Source organism: Aulonocara stuartgranti, assembly GCF_965226115.1.
Source record: "Aulonocara stuartgranti genome assembly, chromosome: 9".
Lineage (NCBI taxonomy): Eukaryota > Metazoa > Chordata > Actinopteri > Cichliformes > Cichlidae > Aulonocara > Aulonocara stuartgranti.
Window position 1 is genome coordinate 29406977 of NC_138960.1, and position 10524 is coordinate 29417500.

Consider the following 10524-nt stretch of genomic DNA (forward strand, 5'->3'; position numbering starts at 1 on the left):
TGTGTGTGTGTGATAACAAAATGTACTAAAAAGTAATGAGTGTGACTTTAGTGTATATAAAAACACCTTGAATGGTCAAAAAACCTAGAGGGCTGTTGGTCTGTACCTTGTAATGTGGGGTTTTAGTTGTTTGTTTGAATAACTTCAACTGAATCCTTGAAATAAAACTTGTGTTTACAAGCTGTTGGCTTTCCAAAAATAAGACTTTTGTGGTTTTTTGTGGCGCTAACAGATTACTAATACTAGATTGTTTTATAAGTAGATTGTTTTTAAATGAAAGTAAGGGGCATAAATTAGGATCACAGGTTTCCAAAATTCCAGCTAAGAATCAGCATCACAGCATTTCTGTTGCTTCCCAAACACGGCACACTTTTCTCTGCAGGCCCCCTACCAGACACTCTGGGCTCGTTGTCAAGTATTATGTTCTCAAGCGTTTGTGTTCGTCTTCTAAGCCAAGCTGCTGGAGTCCTCTTTGCCCCATCCGCAAAGGCCTACACAACGTTCAGCAGTCATATCTCTCCTTGTCTATCTGGGAGCCTGGCTTGTTTTCCCTCAAAGTCAAATTAAAAAGGTATGCCAGAAAAGAGAGCATATCTGCAATTCAGAACACATTTTTCTATCAGACAGGAGATATATTGCCGACTAAGTATTGTCAGATGTTGGCAAATTCCACATATTTTTCATATCCGGCCCCCTGAAACTTGGGGCCGCTTTAAGACTCAAGGCATATCATGGACAAAGACTGCGTTTGACCTTAGGAGCACAGGCAGGAATGAACCAAATATTCATTCTGTTTTCTGCGAAAATATTTTCTCTGATCTAAATGCAATATCACCAGCCATAAATCATTTAGGAACTCATTTGGAAATCATTTGGAAAACACATTTATTCGGGGGGAGGTGTTCATCAATAAATGTGGCTCCTGTGGAAAGTTTTATTTATATATTCAAGTATTCTGTAGATTCAGTTATTCATGTATTCACTCATTCACAAGGCCCAGTCAGTGGATTTGCTTTTGTCACCGTGTGTGTGTGTGTTTGTGTGAGAATGTGTGCGTGTGTACGAGAGACCTGAGGCATAGCCCTGCTCTGGTGCATGGCTAGTGCTGTTCCCCAGGGGGCTCTCATCTTTTACTGAGCCTTGACAGAAGATGGAGGCTGGGAGAGGGGTCCGCTGCATTAAAAAGCCTTTACCTAGTTCTGATTTATCACCCCTGCCTCACACACTCACAGACACACACGTGCACACAAACACACAAACCCCGCTTGCCAGCCCCACACCATCTCACCATTCCTCGTCGCAGCTCAAATCTACACTCTATCAAACGCATGGACATATAGATGCATGAGCGCGCACAATCACATGCACAGAGTCCAAGGGACACACATTTGCACACCATCAAACACATACTCATTCCATCATAAGATGGCTGCCTTGGAGAAAAAGTGAGGGTGCAAGGCGCCGCACTGCACCGCAGTGGTGATTTTGCATTTTAATGGTACCCCCCCCCCCTCTTCCGCCCCTCTCTCCCCTCAGTTGGTAATTCTGGTGAGTCGCAGGCTGGTAGGCAGCAAGCCACCAGCTACCTCATCACAGGAAGACAGAGTGACACAATTACAGGACAGCATTTCCCAGGTACGTCACCTGCAAATGGTTACATTTGATTGTGACCGCCTCTGAGGAGGCAGCGCAGGAGAGCAGGAAAAGATGGGTTTTTTGCTTGCGTGTGCACCGGGGGATGAAGTAGATTGTAATTATGCAACAAAAAGAAAGCACAGAGTCTGTAGAGGACACCTATCAAGCATGAGCCTTTAACTGCGCATGAAGATAGGCACAAATAAAACAAAAATCTCACTCAATGCAATAAGTGAGACATGGACAAAGGTAAACACTGTGTTTAGCTGCATTACAAGCAGCGCAAAAAGATGCAGAAGTAAAACATGCACGCATGCACACACACAAACACACACATAGAAAGCATAGCACTATGTCCTTGAGAGGGTCCAAGACATGGTAATCATATTCATTCATTCGTTCATACATATGGGTGGAATACATTTGCTCCATCTCTCCGCTCGAGTTATTGCATGAGTGCTGATAAAAACTCAGGACAAAGAGGAAAAAAAGAGAAAAGACACAGGGAATGAATTTGATCACTGAATAAAGACTTTTTCCCTCTAAACACACATTTATATGAGCTGACTGCACAAGAAGCTGCATATTTAGCGCTGCTAATTTTTATCATTGTGCTTTTTTGGTAAACCATAGTGAAATCGTCATCTCTACAGTCACGTTTCACCACAAACAAGACAGATAAGAGAGTTTTGGATTTTTGTCTGTGCAGATTTTCTGTTTCCAAGGCCCACAGTGTAGCCATTCACATAACAGAAAATATTTTGGGGGCTGCAAAGGTGTGAAGAGGCCAGCAGAGAAAATGGTAAAGCTGAAGTCCTTTGCCTTGTTGACGTTAATGTTAAGGATGTCTTATAGGCTTTGTCCATGTGTGTGCGATTAAAAGAGGCATCTGACGCTCGTTGGTGTGAAATTTATATTTGAAGCAAGGTCTTCCTCTTTCATGCGCAGGCTGTGTGTGTCTAATACTACATGCACATATTTGTGGAAGGAAACGAAGGAGGAGGAGGGGAGAGGTGGCTGGTAATGGAATAATTTCTCATTTCTTGCAATAGAGGCTGCTGGTATTAGAGAAATTATGATAAGTTCAGCCTGAAAATGGGAAGAAGTCATTTGTTTAACTTCTAGGTCTATGGATTTTTGAAATAGGTTAACATAACAACAATATGACAAAGAGAAACCTTTTTTTTGTCTGTGAAGATCAGCTGTCTGTCACCTCCACCACCCCGGTTCACGTTTTAATCTATGTTTTTATGTGAATTTGTCTGATTTACAGGATGCGTCAAGCCATTTAAAAGCAGTGACATTAGCGCTGGTGAATTGTGCCGTGTGTGTTCCAGTGTTTGTGCATATGCTGAGGAAATGGAGGGTGAGAGGAAGGCTGCTGCAGCTGTTGCCTCCAAAAAAAACCCCAGTAATTCATTGTTGGTCATGCTACAATCTAGATTACATTTCTCGTGGCTTAAAAGTGTATTTCCCCATAAATAGCAATCTACGACTCATAAAAATTCATTCTGCTTCAGCATAAACAATCCTCTCGTCCTCTCACCCTTGCATATGTGTATGGGTGTATATGTGTGTGTGTGTATTCATGCATTTGTCTGCACGGCATAAACAATCCCTTTTAAACTCCCGTCAGGAACACAGAGTGATCCATCAGTTTCTTCACAGAAAACCAATTTCACTGGAGATGTTCAGTTTTTCTCCGACACACCACCTATCGTCGCAGAGAGACAAAAAAAGGGTGGGAGGATGAGAGAAGGACACTCACATACACAGAGTAGAGGCAGATAAAGAAGAAAAAGAATGGCGAGGAAATGAAAAAGGGAAAAGAGGTAGGAACTGAGCAAAACTGTAATGAAAAGATGGAGGAGTGAAAGGAAATATGAAAGACTCATCTCGATGTGTTTAATCGGACAGCCTGGTATTTGCCTTCTCATCAGTTCAATATAGTATGTTTAAACCGCTCATCTGTTGCTCTACACTCATATGCACTAGAAATTGACACATAGTGCCTGTCAAATAGATTTTTATATGAATGCTGCGGGAGGAAAAAAGTGACACAGTTTCAGTTTCTAAACAGTTGTGTTATAATAATACACAAAAGAAAAGACGAAAGACTGCAAAAAAAAAAAAAAAAGAAATCCTCGCTTTTGACTTTGAGAGCTTGAAGTGTGGAATTATGAGCGAGGAACAAGGCATGCTTTGGCGGCCCAGTTTTCCCCGTGTTGAAGCGGGCAGATGACAGCATAATTACAGAGAGACATCTCATAACATGTGATTAAGCAAACAATGCATTTTGTCTCCTCCTAAGGTCCCCGTTTCTCTTTTGTCTTTATGCGTGTGTTTGTTGAATAGCTGTGTCGCATGCGTGTTTTTACGCCCACAGGAAGGAAAAGGCGGTGAATCCATACGCATACGCGAACATCTATATGTGGGCATAGTCGGAGGTATCGCATGCAGCCAAACAAGAAATGGACAACAGGCTAATGCATCTTTGCAGTAATGGGCCTAAGTTAAAACAAGATGAGAAAGGCCTTCATTTTAGAGGAGCTGCATTGGTACTAATGACTAGAGGGCCTCCAACTGCCATCTCAGCCTATTATAACTTGGAGATAGCTCTTCTGTGTTTTTAAAGATGAATGCAAATTAAAAAGCATTAGGCTACATTCATTTGCGGTCTTTGGCATATAGGCCACTTTTGGTCCGAGGGCCACTTAAGACTGCCTTATTTCTTCAAATGACCTTGAAATCAAAGAAAGAGCAAGTTTTAATGATTTAGAGGGCTCTTAAAGACTCGAAAGGAAAAGCAACACAGGGTCTCATTAAAAATTTCATTAAAAAAGCTTTTTGTTACAAATGTCCCTGCCAGGATGCTGAGTTGATACACAAAGAGGGCCTTAATAATAGCCAGCATCTGAGCCAATTTGATGTCAACGCATCTCCTCAACTGTTTGGCAGCGATTCCATAAATAACAAGGCATTCTCATTTGGTTGTTTTATCATTTTCTTTGTGTGACTCTGCGAGCTGTGGTGCATTGTGATTTTAAGAGCAGGGCATGTGAATGACCTGGGGATTGCACGGTGTCACTTCACATTTAGCTTCTATTTCCTCACCACCAGCTTGTCCATTGCACATGCTATGATTTCAGTTTGTGCGCGACCGTGAACAAAAAAAAGTGAGACATATTCCATCACCCCCTTAAAATTCCTTCATTCCCTCCTCCATTGCTCCCTTATTTCCCCAATGACTCAGCGTGCCTTGTAAAAACCTTAGCCTGGCAGCTCAGCACCCTTTAAAATGTAAAGTAATATAACAAAGCCTGACACAATGATCTCTATTACTGTGCTATTGTTTTAGAGGTCCGGTGAATGCAAAGAGAGCCGTGGCTGTCTGAAATTAAGCAGGCCTGCGCCACAATGTTCACATTACCACTCTGAATGAAAATATGTAGAAATGCGATGAGAGGACTGTAATACTGTTTGTTTGTTACAGGTGTTAAAGCACTATAAGTGCCAAAAAAAGGAAAATGTGTCACATATTTTTCAGTTTTTGGCATGTGGATCCAACCCCTCCATAACTTCACATCTCATGTGTTTAGTTATTTACAGCCCTGACAACAAAAAGCCTTGAACTGTTCGGCAAACTACACAGCACCCTTTGTGTCACAGGCAAAACAGGAAATCAGGCTTTTGTCCGCTCGAGATGGCATCAAAAAACACCTTGTTTCATCTGTCTTAAGCAATCCCATCTTGACGCCTTCACACATCCCCATGTGGGGCTGTGCAGCTCCTCAGAACAGATTGGGAAACGGCACGATCTGCCGGGAAAGTCCCAGCGGGCTGCCATAACATGCTCGTTTGCCGACGTACCTCAGTTGCACTGAGCCCATGTTTGATTTCTCTCAGGTCGCCCCTCCTTTTCTTTCTCTCCTGCTCTCACTCTCAGTTTACTTCTATCACTTGCTCATTTCGCTGTCTATATCACCCACTTTCTTTCTTCCATTCTCTCTGTTCGTCTTTTGTCCCTGACACTCGGTCTCTGTCAACCTGTTGGCCTGTCTGTCTGCGTCTCTTTATTTTTCTCCTGGGCCTCCCTCGCGTCTTCTCTCACACCTCCCTCTCCTTCTCTTTCGCTTAAAAAAAAAAACGTGTTAGTTGGCTGCGCGTTTTGTAGAAATGCCAGCAGTGATTGTATCCTTCATCCACATTGCAATAATAAGGCAGGTGTACTCCTGCCCCCTCCATTTTCCTCACCTTCTTTCTTCCCTTTTGTACCTCAGAAATAAGGTATTGCAGCAGTAAACACTACAGGCAACAAGGCCAAAGGAAAGATATAGAGAAAAAAGATTAGATTGCCTTTTTTTTTTCATATGTTAGTTTCTGCGAGGCTTTTGTTGACACCTGGCTAAATCCAGACAAAATGCTGCTAATGTTTTTTTTTTTTACTTTAAAGAATGCATTGCTACACGAATCAGGCCTTTTGTCGCCTCTTTCAATGTCCTCCTCCCCACTGATGCAGCCCTGCCAACTGTATAAATAGCATTTATATGTTTATTTGCAAAAAAAAAACCCATCCCACTGAATCCCACCCCCCTGTGGGTTAAACATAGCAAAGTTTTGCAGAATCAGTTCTTGAATAAGTCTAAAAAGTTGTATTACACCTGTTACCGAGAAAACAAGTTTTTGTTTTGGTGCATACCCCGAAATACAGCTAGCAATAAATAATAAGATTTCATGTTGAGTATTTGTGCACAGGGGACAATGGTTTCCTGATTTCTCAGGTGTAATGCTTCTGTGGATGAATCGCAGGTGTAGGAGATATTGTGTGGTGGATAGAACCCAGGTGCGGGAGTTATTTCCAGTCTGTGCAGTTAATCACCAACCTGACGCTGAAATATGGCTTGCATTTTAGCGGTTTTAAAATAGAGTTCCCTTGACTGCATGTACTTAGGTAGGGAAATACTAATAATAAGGGCAAGATAAAGTCAAGAGACTATGAGAATGTTTCATATGTCTGTGCTGCAAAATGTGCTCTATTTTATCAGCAAGTCTGGCCTCAAAGTATGCAACGTAATAAGGACTAAAAAAAGAACCGTCTGCATGATAATAACTTGATAGTTTCAACTGCTATGCAGCAATCAGGGCTTTGATGTAAGGAGCTGATTAATAGCTAACCTCACAAATTCCTGTTAAAGGATTTGATGTGCAAATGCAGTCTTCTGAGTAAAAAGAACAAATGAGAGACGACAAACAACAGAGGTTAACTTTTCCTTGTTTTTGAAGGCCCAAACGCAACGTAGGGACTTGGAAAATGTGGAAATGTACACATGCGGTATAGATTTGAATTCGACAGATGCTACATGAACATATTTATTCAACAAACAAACCGAAATTTGACGGGTTTATTGTAAAACACGCTCCCTCTGTCTTCATTTTGGTTATGATCTCTCGAAAAGTCAAAATGTCACAAAGGTTTACATCAGAAACAGACTGTCTAAATATCCGATTATAAGCTGTTTATCCTCATTAAATGATGACAACATAGCAACGCCAATGTGCAAGTGGCCTTAGATGTGGTGCTGGTCAATATCTATTGACAGACAAATCATTGTTGTTGTTCTTTCGTTTCATCATTGTCCAGGCCCAATGCATGAGGGGGCTAAACTGCGACTGAATGTGATTGGATTTTCAGTCTCCATCATTAAATTCCCATGCGGGGAATACTAATTCCAGTATTTAGTGCGGTGATGCTAGGGCTTGCTTTCATCTTAAACTGATTCCAGTCTAATTAGATTGGGCATGTGGGGGGTGGTGGATGTATCCGTCTGGACTAATCCCTGCCTCTCTGTCCCAAACATTGTATTATCCAGAGAAAATCCATTGGCTGCAGGCTATTCAAAGCCAGATCTGCCTCCACTGCAGCCTCTGTACTGTATCATCTGGAAAGCTGTGGCTAGAAGGGTGCACTGTGCAGTGAGGGTGGAACCTAATGGTCATGAGTGATGTATGGGTTTCAGAAAACGCCATTTAGAATTTACAGTAAACCTTTTATCGTGTATTCATTGCAAGAGCACTCACTGCTGTGGCCTCTTTAGCAAAGCTGTGTCTAAACTACTCTGAACTACCCTTCAATTCAGTGGGCCTCTTCATTCTGGGACAGTGCAGTTAGGTAGTCGGTTTGGGTGGCCCCTTTATGGTCACATCAAAATTCTGCTTTAAGGCTTTATGCTTTGTTTGGCCTATAAAAAGTAAACAATAACACACTTGTGTATACCCTCAGTACTGCAAACACACACACACATGTTACTGTGCACAGATTACCCTGTCATCCTGCCTGTGAATTACTGGCAGACTACAGTGAAAACACAATGTAAAGAGGTCCTTCTTCTAGGCGCTGAGAAGGCCAGAAAAATGAAAGGCCTTCAGCCATTGTTCTCCACAAAGGTCAAACGCAATTCAATCCCATAATATGGAAGCGGGGTGGGCTAAATCGGCAACCGCCTGCGCTTTAAGGGTGAGCAACAGGAAAGGGCCATTCAGCAGAACAGTTGCACCCTGTGAGCTGAGCACATTCGTCAAGGGCGAGGGGTGAAGTCAGAAGGGGGAGAACAGGGAGGGTGGGGGAGAGAAACGCTGTTTTTCAGGCTTTTACATGTTGCGGCTCTTTCAACTGATTCTGACTGAAAAGATCCCCATCTTCCCCGTTCATTTTTGCCGCCCTTGTGAAATTTCATTAGGTGGATTTAACAACTTGTGAATGTCGGCTTTCTCCGTGACCCTGACACTGATGGCCGACACGTCTCGCTGGCAGGGTGTGATATATTGTGTTGAGGTGTTCCCGAGGTGCAATTTTTAATATGACAGCTTCTGTTGACCTCACATCTAAAAAAAAAGAAAGGCACCCAGTCTGACACTGGTATCCATTTTACTTTTTAATATTATTTTAGAAAAGAATATATCCACCCACCCAGACATCAAAGCTAAAAAATGTCTCTCTTAGATTCTCTTCTCTAATTGTTAATGTTTCAAACTGAAGGGGATCAACCTGAACTCCCCAGGTAAAAAAAAATGGCATTCTTTTGTGGCTGCACATCTTTTAATCGATCGTCATGATTGGGGTTTGAGAACAGCACCTGACCAAATCCAGATTACCAGACACTTCCAGTATAATCCCCCACATCTGCTTAGAGTCAGATTATAACAAATAGCATAATGACAGGAAATATCCTTGATATGATTTTGGATTTTGGTCAGTGACTGGAATGATGACGATTCTTGCTGGGATGGTGACGCAACACATCAAGTCTTAAAATTCATTTGAACAGCAGTGTATGACATATCACACTGTGTCATTATTCGTTTAACAAAAACTAAGCCAGAATGCAGAAACAGTGTCTAAAAAATGAAGTGCACGCCCATGATTCAGTGGCTTGTAGAACTACGTTTAGCAGCAACAGCTTGAAGTAACTGCCGTCTGTACGACTTTATCAGTCTCTTGCATTGTTATGAAGGCATTTTGGTCCACTCTTCAGTTCACTGAGGTTTGCAGGAATTTATTTATACGCAGCTCTCTTAAGGTGCCGAAACAGCATTTCAATCAGGTTTAGTTCAGGACTTTGACCGGGCCATTTCAAAACTTTGATTCCTCTCTTTTCTAGCCATTCTGAAATGGCTGAAATAGCCATTTCAGCGATTGTAGATTTGCTGCTGTATGACCCAATTTCAGCCATGCTGTCAGAGAGATGGTCTCACATTTGACTCTAGAATGCTGACAAGTTCATGGTCGACCCAGTGACAGACAGGTAACCAGGTCCTGTGGCTGCAAAACAAGCCAAATCATCACCCCTCTGCTACTGTGCCTGACAGTTGGTATGAGGTCTTTGTGCTGTGTTTGGTTTTCAGCAATAATAATGCTGTGCATTATGGACAAACATCTCCACTTTGGTCTTATCCATCCAGAGGAAATTGTTCAAGAAATCTTGTGGTTTGTTCAGAGACAACTTTGCAAACATAAGCATGCTGCCATGTTCTTTCTAGACAAAAGAGCCTTTCTCCTGGAAACCCTTCAAAACAAGCAATATTTGTTCAGTGTTTTCTCTAATTGTGCTGTCATGAACTTGAAAATTCAACATGGTAAGTGAGCCCTGCAGAGTCTAAAATCTAGCTCTTGTGCTTTTTTTTTGTGCGATTCTTTGAGCCTTGCAGTGGTTGACACTGTGGTGAAATTCCTGGGATATAAACTCCTGGAAAGATTGGCAAGTGTGTGAATGCTTTCAATCTGGGTCACTGTAGAATAGTGGACTTCGAAAATGGGCTTAAAACCCTTCCCAGGTTGATGTGCAGCAAAAATGCCTCAGACCAAGAAACTACTAAAACTCTTATACAGATGTCCACACATGCTGATGATTCCATTCATTAGATTAAAAGTGCCCAGCTGCTAAATAACCTCTTAATTCCTATGGAAGCAGTAAGGGTATACTTAATTTTTAACACAATGCTCCTATATTTTGGCTTAGCTTTTGTTAAATGAATAATGCATATATATATATGCTATGTAATGCAAGTGCAGTTGAGTTTTGAGAAATGTGTATTTTAATATATTATGAAACCTGGATTACAAACCTGTTACAAAATGTGTGGTAAATCAGTTGTTTTGTTCTAAATTGCTACATGCATCTAGAACTGCCCAAGAAATTTTAGAGAAAATAATCTTATATAAAACTGTAACAATAATAGCTAAAAGACTCTTCCAATTTACCTTTCCAATCCTATAACAAATGATATTCAAAGCACTATATCCATCCATCAGCTTCCTCTTATCCAGTTCAGGGTTGCAGGGTGGATGGAGCACATACCCAGCTGCTACGAGGCAAGAGATGGAGTACACCC